At 42.6% G+C, this 22,936-nt stretch overlaps 1 protein-coding gene across 1 annotated transcript in view; it reads right to left on the bottom strand.

The window, feature by feature from the left end:
• The window catches only part of LOC106588976 (alpha-catulin), a 105,005-nt gene that overhangs the window by 55,523 nt on the left and 26,546 nt on the right, over positions 1–22,936 (bottom strand). The gene's annotated exons all lie outside the window — the stretch shown is intronic.

Genomic DNA, 22,936 nt, shown 5'->3' with positions numbered 1-22,936 from the left:
CCCAAGTGAGGAACCAGAAAAAAAAGTAGATTAGAATAATTTCCTTTTCCCGGAGAGAGACAGAGAGCTGATTGCTGATTTCCTATGGAGTAGCCTAACAGGTGGAGAGAGCTGATTTCCTATGGAGTAGCCTAACAGGTGGAGAGAGCTGATTTCCTATGGAGTAGCCTAACAGGTGGAGAGAGCTGATTTCCTATGGAGTAGCCTAACAGGTGGAGAGAGCTGATTTCCTATGGAGTAGCCTAACATGTGGAGAGAGCTGATTTCCTATGGAGTAGCCTAACAGGTGGAGAGAGCTGATTTCCTATGGAGTAGCCTAACAGGTGGAGAGAGCTGATTTCCTATGGAGTAGCCTAACAGGTGGAGAGAGCTGATTTCCTATGGAGTAGCCTAACAGGTGGAGAGAGCTGATTTCCTATGGAGTAGCCTAACAGGTGGAGAGAGCTGGCAGTGAGACAGCAGGAGGTGTCTCCCGTAGCGCAGCATCTACACACACACAAACAAACTTACACATGCACTCACACACACACACACACACACACACACACACACACACACACACACACACACACACCACACACACACACACGCGTACACAAACAAACTTACACATGCACTCACACACACACACAGGCAACTCAGGTGGGGCCTATTAGCGACGATCAGAATAATTTGTTATGTATCGGACACACGCAAACACACGCACGCGCACCCACAACTCAGATGGGGCCTGTTAGCTACGATCAGAGTAATTTGTTATATATAGGTTTGAACCAATTACTATAAATTATTCACTGATTGCCTTGGATACCTGAATGGAAACAATCCCTTCCAGACCATAACAGCGCACAGTTGGTGAGAGCTCAGTCGGGGGGAATTGAAACTCCTGGAGTGTGTCCCAAATGGCCCCCTATTTCCTTTGTAGCACTACTTTTGACCAGGGCCCACCATGAAGGGAGAATGGTGCCATTTGGGACACAACCCTGTGGTCAGGTATCTATAATGTAGTAGGTTTACTGTACAAACCATGGTGCATATAAGCAAGTTTAAAACATGTGTAAAACAAATCTAAAACGCGTGTAAAACTGTCTAAACTTGGGCCCGCAAAACACAGCTATCGATTCCTTCCGAAAATCTATGTGGTAGGATTTTTTGAAACAACATTTCATCCAACCAGTGGCTCAATGATTATTTTTGGATTTGGAAAACAAATTCAAATACCTCAGAACTGAGTTTAGAATAGAAGGTGCTGGGACAGATAATATGTTTGTCCATTTCCTATATACAGTTGAAGTCGGAAGTTTACATACACCTTAGCCAAATACATTTAAGCGCAGTTTTTTCACAATTCCTGACATTTAATACTTGTAAAAATTCTCTGTCTTAGGTCAGTTAGGATCACCACTTTATTTTAAGAATGTGAAATGTCAGAATAATAGTAGAGAGAATGATTTATTTCAGCTTTTATTTCTTTCATCACATTCCCAGTGGGTCAGAAGTTTACATGCACTCAATTAGTATTTGGTAGCATTGTGGGAATGCTACCGAATACTACTATTATTTTTTCCTGAGGTCTTGGCTGATTTCTTTTTTATTTTCCCAAGATGTCAAGCAAAGGGGCACTGAGTTTGAAGGTAGGCCTTGAAATACATTCACAAGTACACCTCCAATTGACTCAAATGATGTCAATTAGCCTATCAGAAGCTTCTAAAGCCATGACATCATGTTCTGGAATTTTCCAAGCTGTTTAAAGGCACAGTCAACTTAGTGTATGTAAACTTCTGACCCACTGGAATCGTGATACAGTGAATTATAAGTTAAATAATCTGTCTGTAAACATTTGTTGGAAAAATGACTTGTGTCATGCACAAAGTAGATGTCCTAACCGACTCGCCAAAACTATATTTTAACAAGAAATTTGTGGAGTGGTTGAAAAACGAGTTTTAATGACTCCAACTTAAGTGTATGTAAACTTTTGACTTCAACTGTATGTGAATTGGGAAAGAGGACCAGAGGGAGAAACAGAGGCAGAGAGAGAGGCAGAGAGAGAGAGAGAGAGAGGCAGAGAGAGAGAGGCAGAGAGAGAGAGAGGGAGAGAGAGAGAGAGGCAGAGAGAGAGGGAGAGAGAGAGAGAGAGAGAGAGAGGCAGAGTGAGAGAGAGGCAGAGAGAGAGAGGCAGAGTGAGAGAGAGAGAGAGAGAGAGAGAGAGAGAGAGAGAGAGAGAGAGAGAGAGAATGCAAAGAGGAAGCACTTGGGAGCTCATCAAGTGCAGTGGGGATAGGTAATTCCCCTTCATCCACCTGCTTTTCACAGCCCACTCTTCAAACAGAACCACAGCCCACTTTTCAACCATAACAGAACCACAGCCCGTGCTTCAACCATAACAGAACCACAGCCCGCTCTTCAACCAGAACAGAACCACAGCCTGCTCTTCAACCAGAACAGAACCACAGCCTGCTCTTCAACCAGAACAGAACCACAGCCTGCTCTTCAACCAGAACAGAACCACAGGCCGCTCTTCAACCAGAACAGAACCACAGTCCGCTCTTCAACCAGAACAGAACCACAGTCCGCTCTTCAACCAGAACAGAACCACAGTCCGCTCTTCAACCAGAACAGAACCACAGCCTGCTCTTAAACCAGAACAGAACCACAGGCCGCTCTTCAACCAGAACAGAACCACAGCCTGCTCTTCAACCAGAACAGAACCACAGCCTACTCTTCAACCAGAACAGAACCACAGCCTGCTCTTAATCCAGAACAGAACCACAGCCTACTCTTCAACCAGAACAGAACCACAGGCCGCTCTTCAACCAGAACAGAACCACAGGCCGCTCTTCAACCAGAACAGAACCACAGCCTGCTCTTAAACCAGAACAGAACCACAGGCCGCTCTTCAACCAGAACAGAACCACAGCCTACTCTTAAACCAGAACAGAACCACAGCCTGCTCTTAAACCAGGCGGCAGGTAGCCTAGAGGTTAAGAGTGTTGGGCTAGTAACCAAAAGTTCGCTGGTTCGAATTCCCAAGTAGACTAGGTGAAAAATATGTTGATATGCCCTTGAGCAAGGCACTTATCCAAAGCAACTTACAGGAGCAATTAGGGTTAAGAGCCTCTGCTAAATTACTAAAATGTAACAGAACCACAGCCCATTCTTCAACCAGAACAGAACCACAGCCCACTTTCCAGCCAGAGCAGAACCACAGCCCACTTTTCAACCAAAACAGAAGATGCTCAAGACACATTAATTGGCAGGGGGCGGCAGGTGAGTTTGGAGTGAGTGCGTGACTACGTGATGTCACAGTGTAGCCGAGTGGAACGCGATGGTTGGTTTAGTGACTTGTGTCCCAGAAGAGGACGATAATCAGACAATGAGAGAAAATGTAACAGAGCATATCTCTCTCTCCCCACTGATCTGCCACTCTCCTCTATCTCTCCTTCAATGCATCACAACAGCACTGCCTGGCAAGGATTAGATAGTCACTACTTATGATGCCTCCAAACCAAGGAGCGCTCGCTAACTCACCCACAGAAAAAAAGAGTCATTCTATAGGAAAAGGGAAATTCCATTTCTGTCCTGAAGCCTGAATACTGGATGAGTTCTACTACTGTATATAACAGTATAGGACCATGGTGACTCAGTAATGGAGTTACCATACGTCACACTGTACACATCCTCTGCAGAAGGTTAGAATGTTTCCTGAATTCAAATCAACATCACAATGACATTTACATTCTGTGCAGACTAATGGACAATCCATTTTTCTAATCTAATCATTCGAGTCATGTGTCTTCATTACCCAGTACATGAGGATAACGGATGGTGTGTGTGTGTGTGTGCGTGCGTATTTGGCGTGCAGGTCATAAAGGGCCTGAATCACAGGGCATCTGGTATTCATGACACTCAAATGCCCTCTCGCACTGGCACTCACCCAGAAAAGAAGGGATGCGACAGAACCTCAGGAACCTGACCAGTGCATCTGGTCGTGTTCCAAATGGAACACTGTTCCCTATATAGCACACTACTTTTGGCCAGGTCCAGGGAAATAGGGTGCCATTTGGGAAACCCTCTGCCTTTTAGCAGCTTGTTGAACGACTGTGGAAACCTGATAATAGCTCCCTCCGTGAGAAATCCCTCCATTTACTCTTGAGAAAAACAAGGAGGAAATGTATGAGGGCAGGAGTCTCTTAAAACTTTTGATTGAAAGGAAGCGAAAGATAGGGTATACTTGGAAATGTGAGAGTGTATTGACGGTCAGTGTGTGTGTAGGTGTGTATTATAGAGATAGAGGAGAGAAAGTGTCCTTAACTTCCTCCTGCGGTATCAACAGAACACATGACTACATGGGGCTGTCTGTGTAAATAGGAATGAAGCAGGGTGGAGTAACATAATATTAATCAGAGAGAGAGATGCTATATTAATCAGAGAGAGATGCTATATTAATCTAAAACAGAGAGAGAGCTGCTATATTAATCTAAAACCAAGAGGGAGGGAGAGAGAGAACTGCTATATTAATTTCATCTAAAACTAAGGAGGGAGAGAGAGAGATGCTCTATTAATCTAATACCAAGAGGGATAGAGAGAGAGAGCTGCTCTATTAATCTAAAACCAAAAGGGAGAGAGAAAGAGAGCTGCTCCATTAATCTAAAACCAAGAGGGAGACCGAGAGAGAGCTGCTATATTAATCTAAAACCAAGAGGGAGGGAGAGAGAGATATGCTATATTAATCTAAAACCAAGAGGGGAGAGAGAGAGAGAGAGAGATGCTCTATGGGTCTAAAATGAAGAGGGAGAGAGAGAGTTGCTATATTAATTTTAAACCAAAGGGGAGGGAGAGCGAGAGAGAGCTGCTATATAGGTCTAAAGCCAAAAGAGAGATTGCTATAAGAATCTAAAACCAAGAGGGAAAGACGTCACAGTGTAGCCGAATGGAAAGCCATGGTTGGTTTAGTGACGTGTGTCTCGGGCTGGGCGATATGGCCTAAAACCAATATCTTGATTTCTTCAAACTTATGGGCGATTCACGATAAACAGTACCAATCAAGATTGGACACACCTCACCCTGAAATTTCCATCCCCAACTATAACATTTTCCGACAAGATAGAACTGCCAAAGGGGGCGGAGTGGAAATCTACTGCAGAGATAGCATGCAGAGTTCTGTCATACTATCCAGGTCTGTGCCCAAACAATTCGAGCTTCTACTTCTAAAAATCCACCTTTCCAGAAACAAGTCTCTCACCGTTGCCGCTTGCTATAGACCACCCTCTACCCCCAACTGTGCCCTGGACACCATATGTGAATTGATTGCCCCCCCATCCATCTTCAGAGCTCGTGCTGCTAGGTGACCTAAACTGGGACATGCTTACCACCCTGGCCATCCTATAATCTAAGCTTGATGCCCTCAATCTCACACAAATGACCAATGATCCTACCAGGTACAACCCCAAATCTGTAAACACGGGCACCCTCATAGATATCATCCTAACCAACTTGCCCTCCAAATACACCTCTGCTGTCTTCAACCAAGATCTCAGCGATCACTGCCTCATTGCCTGCATCCGTAATGGGTCTGCGATCAAACAACCACCCCTCATCACTGTCAAACGCTCCCTAAAACACTTCAGCGAGCAGGCCTTTCTAATCGACCTGGCCCGGGTATCCTGGAAGGCTATTGACCTCATCCCGTTAGTAGAAGATGCCTGGTTATTCTTTAAAAGTGGCATCTTAAATAAGCATGCCCCATTAAAAAACAAATTGAACCAGGAACAGATACAGCCCTTGGTTCACTCCAGACCTGACTGCCCTTGACCAGCACAAAAACATCCTGTGGTGTACTGCATTAGCATCAAATAGCCCCCGTGATATGCAACTTTTCAGGGAAGTTAGAAACCAATATACACAAGCAGTTAGAAGAGCAAAGGCTAGCTTTAACAAACAGAAATTTGCATCCGGTAGCACAAACTCAAAAGGTTCTGGGACACTGTAAAGTCCATGGAGAATAAGAGCAACTCCTCCCAGCTGCCCACTGCACTGAGGATAGGAAACACTGTCACCACCAATAAATCCATGATAATTGAGAATTTCAATAAGCATTTTTCTACTGCTGGCCATGTTTTCCACCTGGCTACCCCTACACCAGTCAACTGCCCTGCACCCCCCACAGCAACTCGCCCAAGCCTCCCCCATTTCTCCTTCACCCAAATCCAGATAGCTGATGTTCTGAAAGAGCTGCAAAATCTGGACCCCTATAAATCAGCTGGGCTAGACAAATCTGGACCCTCTCTTTCTAAAATTATCTGCCGAAATTGTTGCAACCCCAATTACTAGCCTGTTCAACCTCTCTTTCGTATCGTCTGAGATCCCCAAAGACTGGAAAGCTGCCGCGGTCATCCCGCTCTTCAAAGGGGGAGACACTCTAGACCCAAACTGCTACAGACCTATATATATCTATCCTACCCTGCCTTTCTAAGGTCTTCGAAAGCCAAGTTAACAAACAAATCACCGACCATTTCGAATCCCACCGTACCTTCTCTGCTATGCAATCTGGCTTCTGAGCTGGTCATGGGTGCACCTCAGCCACGCTCAAGGTCCTAAACGATATCATAACCGCCATCGATAAGAGACAATACTGTGCAGCCGTATTCATCGACCTGGCCAGGGCTTTCGACTCTGTCAATCACCACATTCTTATCGGCAGACTCAGCCTTGGTTTCTCAAATGACTGCCTCGCCTGGTTCACCAACTACTTCTCAGACAGAGTTCAATGTGGCAAATCGGAGAGCCTGTTGTCTGGACCTCTGGCAGTCTCTATGGGGGTGCCACAGGGTTCAATTCTCGGGCCGACTCTCTTCTCTGTATATATCAATGATGTCTCTCTTGCTGCTGGTGATTCTCTGATCCACCTCTACGCAGACGACACCATTCTGTATACTTCTGGCCCTTCTTTGGACACTGTGTTAACAACCCTCCAGACGAGCTTCAATGCCATACAACTCTCCTTCCGTGGCCTACAACTGCTCCTAAATACAAGTAAAACTAAATGCATGCTCTTCAACCGATCGCTACCTGCCCGCCTGTCCAGCATCACTACATTTACATTTACGTCATTTAGCAGACACTCTTATCCAGAGCGACTTACAAATTGGTGCATTCACCTTATGATATCCAGTGGAACAACCACTTTACAATAGTACATATATATCTTTTTGGGGGGAGGGTAGGGGGGAGGGTTAGAAGGATTACTTAATCCTATCCCAGGTATTCCTACTCATTCAAGGGTTTTTCTTTATTTTTACTATGTTCTACATTGTAGAATAATAGTGAAGACATCAGAACTATGAAATAACACATGAAATCATGTAGTAACCAAAAAAATTAAACAAATCAAAATATACTTTGTATTTTAGATTCTTGGAGGCAAAGGGTGTCTACTTTGATGACAGCTTTGCACAGTCTTGGCATTCTCTCAACAAGCTTCATGCTTTTCCAACAGTCTTGAAGGAGTTCCCACAAAAGCTGAGCACTCGTTGGCTGCTTTTCCTTCATGCTGCGGTCCAACTCATCCCAAACCATCTCAATTGGGTTGAGGTGATTGTGGAGGCCAGGTCATCTGATGCAGCACTCCATCACTCTCCTTGGTCAAATAGCCCTTACATGGCCTGGAGGTGTGTGTTGGGTCATTGTCCTGTTTAAAAACAAATGATAGTCCCACTAAGCGCAAACCAGATGGGATGGCGTATCGCTGCAGAATGCTGGGGTAGTCATGCTGGTTAAGTGTGCCTTGAATTCTAAATAAATCACAGACCGTATCACCAGCAAAGCACCTCAACACATTCACACCTCCTCCATGCTTCACGGTGGGAACCACACATGCGGAGATCATTCGTTCACCTACTCTGCGTGTCACAAAGACACGTGGTTGGAATCAAAAATCTAAAATTTGGACTCATCAGACCAAAGAACAGATTTCCACCGGTCTAATGTCTATTGCTCGTGTTTATTGTTCCAAGCAATTATTTTCTAATTATTGGTGTCTTTTAGTAGTGGTTTCTTTGTAGCAATTCGACCATGAAAGCCTGATTCACACAGTCTCCTCTGAACAGTTGATGTTGAGATATCTGTTACTTGAACTCTGTAAAGCATTTTTTCGGGCTGCAATCTGAGGTTCAGTTTGTTGCCAATTTCTGAGGCTGGTGACGCTAATAAACGTATCCTCTGTAGCAGCGGTAACTCGGTCTTCCTTTCCTGTGGTGGTCCTCATGAGAGCCAGTTTCATCATAGCGCTTAATGTTTTTTTAAAAAATGTATTTAATCTTTATTTAACCAGGTAGGCAAGTTGAGAACAAGTTCTCATTTACAATTGCGACCTGGCCAAGATAAAGCAAAGCAGTTCGACAACATACAACACAGAGTTACACATGGAGTAAAACAAACATACAGTCAATAATACTGTAGAAAAATAAGTCTATATACAATGTGAGCAAATGAGGTGCGATAAGGGCAAAAAAAGGCCATGGTGGCAAAGTAAATACAATATAGCAAGTAAAACACTGGAATGGTAAATTTGTAGTAGAAGAAAGTGCAAAGTACAAATAGAGATAATGGGGCGCAAAGGAGCAAAATAATAAATAAAATAAATAAATAAATACAGTAGGGGAAGCGGTAGTTTTTTGGGCTAAATTATAGATGGGCTATGTACAGGTGCAGTGATCTGTGAGCTGCTCTGACAGCTGGTGCTTAAAGCTAGTGAGGGAGATAAGTGTTTCCAGTTTTAGAGATTTTTGTAGTTCGTTCCAGTCATTGGCAGCAGAGAACTAGAAGGAGAGACGGCCAAAGGAGGAATTGGCTTTGGGGGTGACCAGAGAGATATACCTGCTGGAGCGCGTGCTACACGTGGGTGCTGCTATGGTGACCAGTGAGCGGAGATAAGGGGGGACTTTACCTAGCAGGGTCTTGTAGATGACCTGGAGCCAGTGGGCTTGGCGACGATTATGAAGCGAGGGCCAGCCAACAAGAGCATACAGGTCGCAGTGGTGGGTAGTATATGGGGCTTTGGTGACAAAACGGATGGCACTGTGATAGACTGCATCCAGTTTGTTGAGTAGAGTGTTGGAGGCTATTTTGTAAATGACGTCGCCGAAGTCGAGGATCGGTAGGATGGTCAGTTTTACGAGGGTATGTTTGGCAGCATGAGTGAAGGATGCTTTTGTTGCAAAATAGGAAGCCAATTCTAGATTTAACTTTGGATTGGAGATGTTTGATGTGAGTCTGGAAGGAGAGTTTACAGTCTAACCAGACACCTAGGTATTTGTAGTGGTCCACATATTCTAAGTCAGAACAGTCCAGAGTATCTGAGCATCTCTGCATGTCTGGCAGACATATCAGTGTGGATGACGGATCACCACCTCAAGCTGCACCTCGGCAAGACGGAGCTGCTCTTCCTCCCGGGGAAGGACTGCCCGTTCCATGATCTCGCCATCACGGTTGACAACTCCATTGTGTCCTCCTCCCAGAGTGCTAAGAGCCTTGGCGTGACCCTGGACAACACCCTGTCGTTCTCCGCTAACATCAAGGCGGTGACCCGATCCTGAAGGTTCATGCTCTACATCATTCGCAGAGTACGACCCTGCCTCACACAGGAAGCGGCGCAGGTCCTAATCCAGGCACTTGTCATCTCCCGTCTGGATTACTGCAACTCGCTGTTGGCGGGGCTCCCTGCCTGTGCCATTAAACCCCTACAACTCATCCAGAACGCTGAAGCCCGTCTGGTGTTCAACCTTCCCAAGTTCTCTCACGTCACCCCGCTCCTCCGTACACTCCACTGGCTTCCAGTTGAAGCTCGCATCTGCTACAAGACCATGGTGCTTGCCTACGGAGCTGTGAGGGGAACTGCACCTCTGTACCTTAAGGCTCTGATCAGTCCCTACACCCAAAGAAGGGCACTGCGTTCATCCACCTCTGGCCTGCTCGCCTCCCTACCTCTGCGGAAGCACAGTTCCCGCTCAGCCCAGTCAAAACTGTTCGCTGCTCTGGCACCCCAATGGTGGAACAAGCTCCCTCACGACGCCAGGACAGCGGAGTCAATCACCACCTTCCGGAGACACCTGAAACCCCACCTCTTTAAGGTGTCCACACTTTTGACTGGTACAGAATATCTAAATAAGCTTTGTTGTAAAGTTAAAGGTAAAATACACTGCATTTAAAACAGTCAGCAATAATCTAATGAATTCCAAGCTTGTGAAATTCTACAGAGGCTGAATATATTCCTTTCACAACCACAAGACCACTAATTATTTCATTATTTTATCAAAATAGTTGTACCTGCTTTTTTATTGCAATAATCACTGATCTGGCTTTCAGGTCTGACTATAAAAATGCCCTTTTTGTTACAAATGTAACCAGAACCATGTATAATGCACATTCACTAATAATGTAGCAGGCATTATAGAAAATTAACACTGGTTTCATAAACAATCTCTCAAGCACAAGCCCACGTGCTAGTGAGTAGCCAGATAATATTTATATTTCAAGTTTAGCCAACATGGATCTAGGTATAATTTCACAAGCTCTGAATGCAGCTAACAAAGGAAAATAGTTCATGTTATGAACGCAACTTTCTGTCAGTCTCCAACTGTTTGAACAGCATGTTAGCCTGTCCACTTTGTTCAGATGTTGAAATCAAGTTGCCTACCTTGTTTCTCAGAATGAGAACGAGTTGCCAATTCCTTATATAATTGTTTTATGCTTATTGCACATTTATAAAAACACAGACTAAACAGCTAGCATAACAATCTTTATTGGACTAAAATGCTGCTAGCGATACGTGGTACCGTAATTCATTGGTACAGCGAGTTGAAACCATTTGTCAGAGAGGAAGAAGTGATCTCTCAGCTTTGTTGTTGTGAGTGGTAGGGGGAGGGGCTTGGGAGAAAGAGGCGAAGCGAGAGGTTTCAATCTCACCAAAATCTGTCCAAAAGAAGGCCAATGTGTTTCTATGCGCTTATTTTGAACTTAAGCTTGTGGCCTGCCTTCCCGCCATTGGGCCAACAACTCCCATTGTTAGGGTGGAGACATGAGCATCTAGTCATTACATACAACATGAGAACAAGCAGACATAAACGCTCATAAAAACGAAAAATAAAAATAAAAAACGATTCTCTCTCTCCTTCAATGCATCACAAAAGCACTGCCTGGAAAGGATTAGATAACCACTAGTTAATTTTTATTTATTTAACTAGGCAAGTCAGTTAAAAACAAATTCTTATTTACAATGACGGCCTAGGAACAGTGGGTTAACTGCCTTGTTCGGGAGCAGAACGACAGATTTTTACCTTGTCAGCTCGGGGATTCGATGTAGCAACCTTTCAGTTACTGGTCCAACTCTTTAATCACTAGGATACCTGCCACCCAAAGTTGCCTCCAAACCAAGGAGCGCTCGCTAACTCACCCACAGAAAAAAAAGAGTCATTCTATAGGAAAAGGGACATCCAATTTCTGTCCTGAAGCCTGAATACTGGATGAGTTCTACTACTGTATATAACAGTATAGGACCATGGTGACTCAGTAATGGAGTTACCATACGTCACACTGTACACATCCTCTGCAGAAGGTTAGAATGTTTCCTGAATTCAAATCAACATCACAATGACACTTACATTCTGTGCAGACTAATGGACAATCCATTTTTCTAATCTAACCATTCGAGTCATGCGTCTTCATTACCCAGTACATGAGGATAACGGATGGTGTGTGTGTGTGTGTGTGTGTGTGTGTGTGTGTGTGTGTGTGTGTGTGTGTGTGTGTGTGTGCGCGTGCATATTTGGCGTGCAGGTCATAAAGGGCCTGAATCACGGGGCATCTGGTATTCATGACACTCAAATGCCCTCTCGCGCTGGCACTCACCCAGAAAAGAAGGGATGCGACAGAAACTCAGGAACCTGACCAGTGCATCTGGTCGTGTTCCAAATGGAACACTGTTCCCTATATATAGATCTACTTTTGGCCAGGCCCAGGGAAATAGGGTGCCGTTTGGGAAACACCCTCTGCCTTTTAGCAGCTTGTTGAACGACTGTGGAAACCTGATAATAGCTCCCTCCGTGAGAAATCCCTCCATTTACTCTTGAGAAAAACAAGGAGAAAAAGAGAGAGAGGGAGGGAGCTGCTATAGGTCTAAAACCAAAAGAGGGAGAGAGAGAGCTGCTATATGGGTTTAAAACCAATGTCTAATTATCTAACAGAGAGGAGGAAAATTGTCCAACACACTATAGCCTAACTCTAAACACTACCACACATCGGGCCTATATATATTCCTCTGTCTCGGATTATTTTAAATATGCTATTGGACCAAAAACAGATCTGGCCAATTCATCTATATGGGCCAAATAATGATGATCCACACTTCTTCAAAAATATATAAAACAGTTGAAGTCGGAAGTTTACATTCACTTAGGTTAGAATCATTAAAACTCGTTTTTCAACCACTCCACACATTTCTTGTTAACAAACTATAGTTTTAGCAAGTCGGTTAGGACCTCTACTTTGTGCATGACAAGTAATTTTTCCAACAATTGTTTACAGACAGATTCTTTCACTTATAATTCACTGTATCACAATTCCAGTGGGTCAGAAGTTTAGATCCACTGAGTTGACTGTGCCTTTAAACAGCTTGGAAAATCCCAGAAAATGATGTCATGGCTTTAGAAGCATCTGATAGGCTAATTGACATCATTTGAGTCAATTGGAGGTGTAGCTGTGGATGTATTTCAAGGCCTACCTTCAAACTCAGTGCCTCTTTGCTTGACATCATGGGAAAATCAAAATAAATCAGCCAAGACCTCAGAAAGAAAATGTAGACATCCACAATTCTGGTTCATCCTTGGGAGCAATTTCCAAATGCCTGAATGTACCACGTTCATCTGTACAAACAATAGTACGCAAGTATAAACACCATAAGACAACGTAGCCGTCATACCGCTCAGGAAGAAGACGCGTTCTGTCTCATAGAGATTAACGTACTTTGGTGTGAAAAGTGCAAGTCAATCCCAGAGCAACAGCAAAGGACCCTGTGAAGATGAAACAGGTACAAAAGTATCTATATCCACAGTAAAACGAGTCCTATATCGACATAACCTGAAAGGCCACTCAGCAAGGAAGAAGCCACTGCTCCAAAACCACCATAAAAAGCCAGACTACGGTTTGCAACTGCACATAGGGACAAAGATCATACTTTTTGGAGAAATGTCCTCTGGTCTGATGAAACAAAAATAGAACTGTTTGGCCATAATGACCATTGTTATGTTTGGAGGAAAAAGGGGGAGGCTTGCAAGCCCAAGAACACCATCCCAACCGTGAAGCACGGGTTGGCAGCATCATGTTGTGGGGGTGCTTTGCTGCAGCAGGGACTGGTGCACTTCACAAAATAGATGGCATCATGAGGAAAGAAAATGATGTGGATATATTGAAGCAACATCTCAAGACATCAGTCAAGAAGTTAAAGCTTGGTCGCAAATGGGTCTTCTAAATGGACAATGACCCCAAGAATACTTCCAAAGTTGTGGCAAAATGGCTTAAGGACAACAAAGTCAAGGTATTGGAGTGGCCATCACAAAGCCCTGACCTCAATCCTATAGAAAATCTGTGGGCAGAACTGAAAACACGTGTGTGAGCAAGGAGGCCTACAAACCCAACTGAGTTACACCAGCTCTGTCAGGAGGAATGGGCCAAAATTCACCCAACTTATTGTGGGAAGCTTGTGGAAGGCTACCCGAAACGTCTGACCCAAGTTAAACAATTTAAAGGCAATGCTACCAAATACTAATTTAGTGCATGTAAACTTCTCACCCACTGGGAATGTGATGAAAGAAATAAAAGCTGAAATAAATCTCTCTCTACTATTATTCAAACATTTCACATTCTTAAAATAAAGTGGTGATCCTAACTGACCTAAAACAGGGAATTTTTTACTAGGATTAAATGTCAGGAATTGTGAAAAAGTGAGTTTAAATGTATTTGGCTAAGACGTATGTAAACTTCCGACTTCAACTGTAATAATATATTGAGCTCACGAGCAACGAATGAATCTATTATTAGAGAGACCGAATGCGATCGGACCACCATCTAATTGGCCTCAATTTAACTATTACAGAATTTCCAAGTGGACGGGGATATTGGAAATTTAATCAAAGCCTATTGGATGACAATTTGTTCTTAACTAAGACAAAATAATTAATAATTTACTTTTTTTTTTGCACAACATGGGTACAGCAGATCACCTTATTGTATGGGACACTTAAATGTACTTTTAGAAACCATTCAATACAATACTCATCATTAACACAAAAGCAGTTTAGGTCAAAAGAGATTAGACTAATAAAGGAAAGAGGAAGTAACAGCGGAGGTAATGGAAATTGTACTATAGAGGCACAAAATAAGTCAGAGGAAAATCTAAAAGAAATGGAGGTACTAATTCACTGTTCCAAGTGTAATGTTTTACAAAAATAAAGCGAATTGGATGGAAAATTGTGAAAAATGCACAAAATTGTTCTTGAATCTTCAAAATCGAAATTATACCAAAATAATTTACAGGAACTTATTACAAATGGAGTCATCCATGATTCACCAAATTCTATTTTGAAAGTGGTAGCAAAATATTTTAAGCACATGTTTTCTTTTCAGTCTCCTCCATTTCCACTGAATGATGTTAACTGTAAGGATTTCTTTCCTAATAATAATAATAATAATAATAATAATAATAATAATAATGTAAAATTAACACATTTACAGAAAGATCTGTGTGAAGGCCAATTTACAATAGAGGAATTTTTTTTTTCAGTCCTGAAAAACACCAGGGCTTGAAGGTATACCAGTAGAGGTATATCAGACCTTTTTTTATGTACTCAAAGATTCATTATTGGCATGTTTTAATTACTCCTATACAAACGGTAGACTTTCAGGTACTCAACAAGAAGATCTGATTTGATTACTAATAAAACAGTACCCAGGTGGCAAGTATAAAGATCCAGTCCATTTAAAAAACTGGAGGCCTCTAACGCTTCAATGTTGTGATGGGAAAATCCGAGCTAAATGCATAACACATAGAATTTAAAAGGTTATACCAGATATTGTTCATCCTGAGCAGACAGGTTTTTTACATGGACGATATATTGTAGATAATATATGACAATTATTTGAAACAATTGAACATTATGAAACATCAAAGATATCAGGCCCGGTCTTCATAACAGATTTTGAAAAGGTGTTTGATAAATTACGACTATTATTAATATATAAATGCCTGGATTACTTTAATTTTGGTGAATCTTATATAATGGGTTAAAGTTACATACAGCAACCCCAGATCTAAAATAGTAAATAATGGTTACTTCTCAGAAAGTATTGAGCTTTTAAGAGGAGTAAGACAAGGCTGTCCGTTGTTTCCATATCTATTTATTATGGCCAATAAAAATGCTAGCTATTAAAATTAGACTCAACAAGAACATCAAGGGGTTAGAATTCCAGGGGATAAAAACAAAGTGTCTGTCACATCCTGACCAGCAGAGGGAGCAATTGGATTAGTTTTGGTCAGGATGTGGCAGGGTTTTTGTGTGTGTGAATGGTTGTGTTGGTGATTAGGACTCCCAATTGAAGGCAGGTGTGTTGAGTTGCCTTTGATTGGGAGTCCTATATAGGAGTGTGTGTTTTTCTTTGGGGTTGTGGGTAAGTGTTTCTTGTTTAGTGTGGTTGCACCTGACAGGACTGTTGGCTGTCAGTTCCCTCAGTTTGTTTTTGTTATAGTGTTCTTTCTATTAAATTCAAGATGACGAACACTAACTCTGCTGCATTTTGGTCCTTTCCTGAAGAAAACTGTGACAGTGTCAATGTATGCCGATGACTCTAGTTTTTTTCTTAAGTCCGCAATCTGGATACCTGCACAGTCTCATTGAAGATCTTAATCCCTTTTCTAGCCTCTCTGGATTAAAATCTAATTATGACAAGTGTACCATATTATGTATTGGATCGTTAAAAAAATAGTTTTTACACTACCTTGTAGTTTACCAATAAAACGGGACATACTTGGTATTCACATCTCAAAAAATAAATTAATATATCATAATTTATATCAATAGAAATGTAGCAAAAATAGACAAGATTCTGCAACAATGGAGAGGTAAATAGTTGTCTATGTATGAAAAAAATCACAATGATTAACTCTTTGGTGCTATCAATCAAATGTATTTATAAACTTTAACATACTAATGGCACTGCCTACTCCAGATGACTTGTTTTTGAAATCATATGAGCAAAAAATATTTAATTGTATTTGGAATGCTAAGCCAGACAAAATTAAACGTGCCTATTTCTATAATGAAAATGAGTTTGGGGGCTAAAATGATAAATTATTAAAGCTTGAAACCTCTCACTAAAAGCTTCACTCATACATAAGTTATACTTAAACCCAAAATGGTTCTCCAGTAGATTAATAAGAAAGGCTCATCCTTTGTTCAAAAATTGCCTTTATACAGATTACAACTTCTTATTTCCGACTAATTGAAAATGACATTTTGTTTAAAGTATCGCCCTTTCTTAAACAAGCCATACAAATTGACAGATTACAGGTTGCAAAATAAATGGTAAGAGATTTTCAATGTACCAATTCCATGGCACATGGTTTATGAACTGGTACAAAAAACGACACTTGATTCAACACTTAGAGTTTTTCAATGTAAATTATAAAATATAATTCTTGCCACCAACAGAATGCTATATATATGGGGCATACAACAATCTCAGCTCTGTAGATTTTGCTGCAAAGAGACAGAAACAGTAGATCATTTATTCTGGTATTGCCCCTATGTAGCTTGTTTCTGGTCACAAGTTCAGGAATGGTAAAAAAAAAATAAAAAAAACACACTTAAAATTAACCTTACAAATAGCAGTGTTGGGAAAGTCATAGTGAGTCAATAAACAATACTCATGGGAAAGGTTTTCATCTTTAGCTAACAATCTGTGGATGCTATACGATTAGAAAGGTTAAAAAATTATGTAAAACATCACAGCACAATTGAAAAATATATGGCACATGGCGAGGTGGGCTGAGAGTGGCTGAGGGTTCAAAGAGCTTATCTTTGGTAATGTATTATTGTATGTATATGTAGCTGAAAAGCAGATATTTGTCCTCTGAAGGGGGGGGTCGGGTTGATAAAAAATAAATAATAATAATAAATAATTTAACAAAAAAATAATTTCAATTTTAAAAAGTCCTCTCTCTTACCTTACTGTCCATGTGGCCCTGTTCAGACCAACAATAAAAGTGACATTATCTTTATTATTCTCATCAGTAACAAGCCCCTGTATCAATATCAAGTCTATGTCCATCCAAACAGTAATGCAAGGAACATTATTGCACCCTATTCCCAAAGTAGTGCACTACTTTTGACCAGAGCCATATGTGCCCGGGTCAAAAGCAGTGCACTAAATAGGGAAAGTGTGCAATCATTGTGTCCAATCTAATTAAGCAAGCCATTCAGTGGATGTTGTTCTTGTTCAACAGCATCAGTGTCTGTGGTTGTCAGGCAAAAACACTGCCGAGTGTTATTCATAGCTGTGAGCAAACAGATGAGTGTGAAAAGTGGCAGAGCGCACACACAAACACATACCTCTGACACATCCCACATGCATCCCAATGAGAACAGAACAGCCTCAGAGCATCAAGAGGATTAAACTAATACCTGTCAAGGATTCAGAGGAAAACTTCAAAGAACAAAAACAAAATGTTTCTTTTGCCTCCGACTTTATCGGAACAAGCACATCCATCACCTGTTCATAGAGGTACGCAAATACACACAGATAGAGACGCAGATGCACGCACACATGTGCGCAGACAAATACACACGTACGTATGCACACACCCAGACCCACACGCAATTACGCACACCTCTCCCTGACAGAGTCTAATACTATGCTGAGAAGGATTATCACCACAGCAAGCAAGGTACTTGGAGTCAAACAGACATGCCTGGATGAGATCTTTAAGGTCAGGGCCCTCCGCAAGGCTCACTAAATAATTTTAGACCCAAGCCACCCCCTGTACCCGGACTTTGAACTACTCCCTTGTGGGCGCAGGTATAGGGCACCCCTCAGCAGGAAAAACAGAACTAGACAATAATTTGTGCCAGGTGTGATATCCCTCCTAAATAGCTCGGGCTAATGTTCCTATCGACTCAGTAAGGCCAGCAGGCTAGTCTTTTAAAAAAAAAATGTTTTATTGGTATGTAACTGTTCTGAAAGTTGTATTGTCAATTTTGTTTTGTATTTAAACGCCACTTTAAACGTGTACATGACACTGCAACAACATTTCCCCATGGGGACAATAAAGTCAGTAAGTTACAGTGCCTTTCAAAAGTATTCATCCCCCTTAGCATTTTCCTATTTTGTTGCATTACAACCTGTCATTTAAATAGATTTTTATTTGGATTTCATGAAATGGACGTACACGAAATAGTCCAAATTGGTGAACTGAAATGAAAAAAAATCACTTGCTTAAAAAAAAAATCTAAAAAGGAAAGTACTGGGTGCATATGTACTCACCCCCGTTGCTATGAAGACCCTAAATAAGATCTGGTGCAACCAATTACCTTCAGAAGTCTCATAATTAGTTAAATAAAGTCCACCTGTGTGTCACATGATCTGAGTATATACAGTTGAAGTCAGAAGTTTACATACACCTTAGCCAAATACATTTAAACTCAGTTTTTCACAATTCCTGACATTTAATCCTCGTAAAAAATAAGGTAACCTGCCTAAATGACACCCGACCCGTAGCACTCACGTCTGTAGCCATGAAGTGCTTTGAAAGGCTGGTCATGGCTCACATCAACACCATCATCCCAGAAACCCTAGACCCACTCCAATTTGCATACCGCCCCGACAGAATCACAGATGATGCAGTCTATTGCACTCCGCACTGCCCTTACCCACCTAGACAGAAGGAACACCTATGTGAGAATGCTATTCATTGACTACAGCTCAGTGTTCAACACTATAGTGCCCTCAAAGCTCATCAATAAGCTAAGGACCCTGGGACTAAACACCTCCCTCTGCAACTGGATCCTGGACTTCCTGACGGGCCACCCCCAGGTAGTAAGGGTAGGCAACAACACGTCTGCCACGCTGATCCTCAACACTGGGGCCCCTCAGAGGTGTGTGCTTATTCCCCTCCTGTACTCCCTGTTCACCCACAACTGCGTGGACAAACACGACTCCAACAGCATTGGGGTGGCAGGTAGCCTAGTGGTTAGAGCATTGGGCCAGTAACCGAAAGGTTGCTGGATCGAATCCCTGAGCTGACAAGGTAAAAATCTGTTGTTCTGCCCCTGAGCAAGGCAGTTAACCCACTGTCCCCGTCCCGAAGACATGGATGTCGATTAAGGCAGCCCCCCCACACCTCTCTGATTCAGAGTTGGGTTAAATGCGGAAGACACATTTCAGTTGAATGCATTCAGTTGTAGAACTGGGTATCCCCCCCTTTCCATTAAGTTTACTGACGACAAAACAGTGATCAAAGACAACGATGAGAGAGCCTATAGGGAGGAGGTCAGAGACCTGGCAATGTGGTGCCAGGACAACAACCTCTCCCTCAATGTGACTACAGGAAAAAGCGGGCCGAACAGGCCCCCATTAACATCGACAGAGGTGTATTGGAGTGGGTCGTGAGTTAAGTTCCTTGGTGTCCACATCAACGAGCTATCATGGTCCAAACGCACCAAGACAGTCGGGAAGAGGGCACGACAACGCCTACTCACCCTCAGGAGACTGAAAAGATTTGGCATGGGTCCCCAGATCCTCAAAGCTCTACAGCTGCACCATCGAGAGCATCCTGACCGGTTGTATCACTGCCTGGTATGGCAACTGCTCGGCATCTGACCGTAAGGCGCTACAGAGGGTAGTGTATACGGCCCAGTACATAACTGGGGCCAAGCTTCCTGCCATCCAGGACCTATATACTAGGCGGTGTCAGAGGAAAGCCCCAAAAAATGGTCAAAGACTCCAGTCACCCAATCAGACTTAAGAAAATCTTGAAACTCCTGTGGCTGCCTCCCTGTGGCTGCCTCCTGTATATGTTTGTGCACGTGCCTCCAAGTGTGTGGGTGATCGCATGCGTTTTTCTATTTACACAAAGGATTTCAAAATCAGACTTTTTCTGAGAAGTGATCTAGAGGGTTTCCAGTTATTACTAAATCCCATAGGGAAAATCCAGTCAATTCTTCTTAGCAGTAATGGCAAACACTATGGCTCTTTCAAGATTGCACCCTATTCCCAATGTAGTGCACTACTTTTAACCAGAGCACTGGTCAAAAGAAGTGTACTTCATAGGGAAAATGGCACCATTTAGGACGCAGCCTGTGTGATACCCAGCGAGTTTGAACAAGAGTAACTTGGAAGCTTTATTTAACGCACGTCTCATTCATTTCATTACATTTAATAGCTTTTTTTATGAAAAGATTACTTTGGCTCCGCTATTTCATTTTCAATCTCTTAATTCAGGCTGGTCTCATTTACTATGGACGTACCATAGTAAATGTAAATCCAGGACACTCAAATGAGAATGATATGTTATGTTTGGTTATAAGACAGATGGTTACTTAAGGCAAAAATCAAAGTACGGTGGTTGGTCAGGCGTAGAACTCAAAGGTTGCAAGTTCGAATCTTATCACAGACAACATTAACAATTTTGGTAATTAGCATCTTTTCAACTACTTACTACTTTGCAAACACTTAGTATGTTAGCTTTCTCTGAAACTAACCTTAATCCCTAACCCCTAGCCTAGCTAGCCACGTAGCCAGAATTCGTAACATATCATACATTTAGCAAATTCGTAACATATAGTACACTAAGCAAATTCTTAACATATTGTAAAGTCTTGTGATGGCAGTGGTCTTGGGTTTGAATCCCAGTCGGTCATGCAATGGGATGGTCTGCAGACTGTGTACACTGTACAGCAAACCTCCCTTCCAGTTGAGCAAATGGACATCAAGGATTGTGTGGTTGCGTCTCTAATTGGGGGATAAGGTATTTACGGAAGCACTAATCAACACGGTCATTAAAAGATGCTGAAACCTTGGCAACACTCTCCTACTGAAACAAGGGCCATTAAAATTGAGCTAGTGACACAGACACTGAAAGGGCTGTGCAGCATCTCTGCACTGCTCTCTGCTGTGAAGCTCTCAGGTCGCTAACAGGACACAGTCCCCTCCTATCACAGGACTATCATTTTGTCAGGAACCTGAACTGAGGTGAAACACTATTTCTTCTGCTGTGTAATGCAGGGGGGGGTGGGGAAAAAGATGAAAGTCATGCTGAATATGCACTTTAATGGAAGAACAAATTCCTTCCAAATTGGCTGTGAGTGGATGAGGCTCAGCTAGCTCAGCACGGCAAGCCAGGAAGACAGACAGAGAGCGAGAGAGCTAAAGAAAGAGGGAGGGCAGATAATTAAGATCAAAAGAGTGGAATGGGGACGGTGTGTAAGACACAATTTACACAAAGGCCACTGGCCTGCTTATAGTCTATGGGTAAGATAGGATTTCTCTCATATATATCTCTGGAGGGTTCATAAAGGTGGGGTGATTCCCTGGGAAAGTGTTCTACAGTCCGTGCTCCGGCACTAAATCTACATCCCTCTGGAGCATAGCACTACACATCTTAATAACACCTAGGTCCAGTACCACCCCTCTCTCACTGTCAATGAGCCCTTGGGGAGCATTTCACAGTTCTTCTTCGTACAGCTCAAGCAGTGAGTATGTATGTATGTATGTATGTATGTATGTATGTATGTATGTATGTATGTATGTATGTATGTATGTATGAATGTATAGTGGGGGGGAAAGTATTTGATCCCCTGCTGATTTTGTACGTTTGCCCACTTACAAAGAAATTATCAGTCTATCATTTTAATGGTAGGTTTATTTGAACAGTGAGAGTCAGAATAACAACAAAAAAATCCAGAAAAACGCATGTCAGAAATGTTATAAAATGATTTGCATTTTAATGAGGGAAATAAGTATTTGACCCCTCTGCAAAACATGACTTAGTACTTGGTGGCAAAACCCTTGTTGGCAATCACAGAGGTCAGACGTTTCTTGTAGCTGGCCACCAGGTTTGCACACATCTCAGGAGGGATTTTGTCCCACTCCTCTTTGCAGATCTTCTCCAAGTCATTAAGGTTTCGAGGCTGACGTTTGGCAACTCGAACCTTCAGCTCCCTCCACAGATTTTCTATGGGATTAAGGTCTGGAGACTGACTAGGCCACTCCAGGACCTTAATGTGCTTCTTCTTGAGCCACTCCTTTGTTGCCTTGGCCGTGTGTTTTGGGTCATTGTCATGCTGGAATACCTATCCACGACCCATTTTCAATGCCCTGGCTGAGGGAAGGAGGTTCTCACCCAAGATTTGTCCTGTCCCCTTAGCAGAAAAACACCCCCAAAGCATAATGTTTCCACCTCCATGTTTGACGGTGGAGATGGTGTTCTTGGGGTCATAGGCAGCATTCCTCCTCCTCCAAACACGGCGAGTTGAGTTGATGCCAAAGTGCTCCATTTTGGTCTCATCTGACCACAACACTTTCACCCAGTTGTCCTCTGAATCATTCAGATATTCATTGGCAAACTTCAGACGGGCATGTATATGTATTCTTGAGCAGGGGGACCTTGCGGGCGCTGCAGGATTTCAGTCCTTCACGCCGTAGTGTGTTACCAATTGTTTTCTTGGTGACTATGGTCCCAGCTGCCTTGAGATCATTGACAAGATCCTCCCGTGTAGTTCTGGGCTGATTCCTCACCGTTCTCATGATCATTGCAACCCCACGAGGTGAGATCTTGCATGGAGCCCCAGGCCAAGGGATATTGACAGTTCTTTTGTGTTTCTTCCATTTGCGA

The sequence above is a fragment of the Salmo salar genome, chromosome 27 (assembly GCF_965601325.2).
Source record: "Salmo salar chromosome 27, fSalSal1, whole genome shotgun sequence".
Classification (NCBI taxonomy): Eukaryota; Metazoa; Chordata; class Actinopteri; order Salmoniformes; family Salmonidae; genus Salmo; species Salmo salar.
Note: the sequence above shows the minus strand (reverse complement) of the source record. Positions and strands in the feature narration are given on the sequence as shown.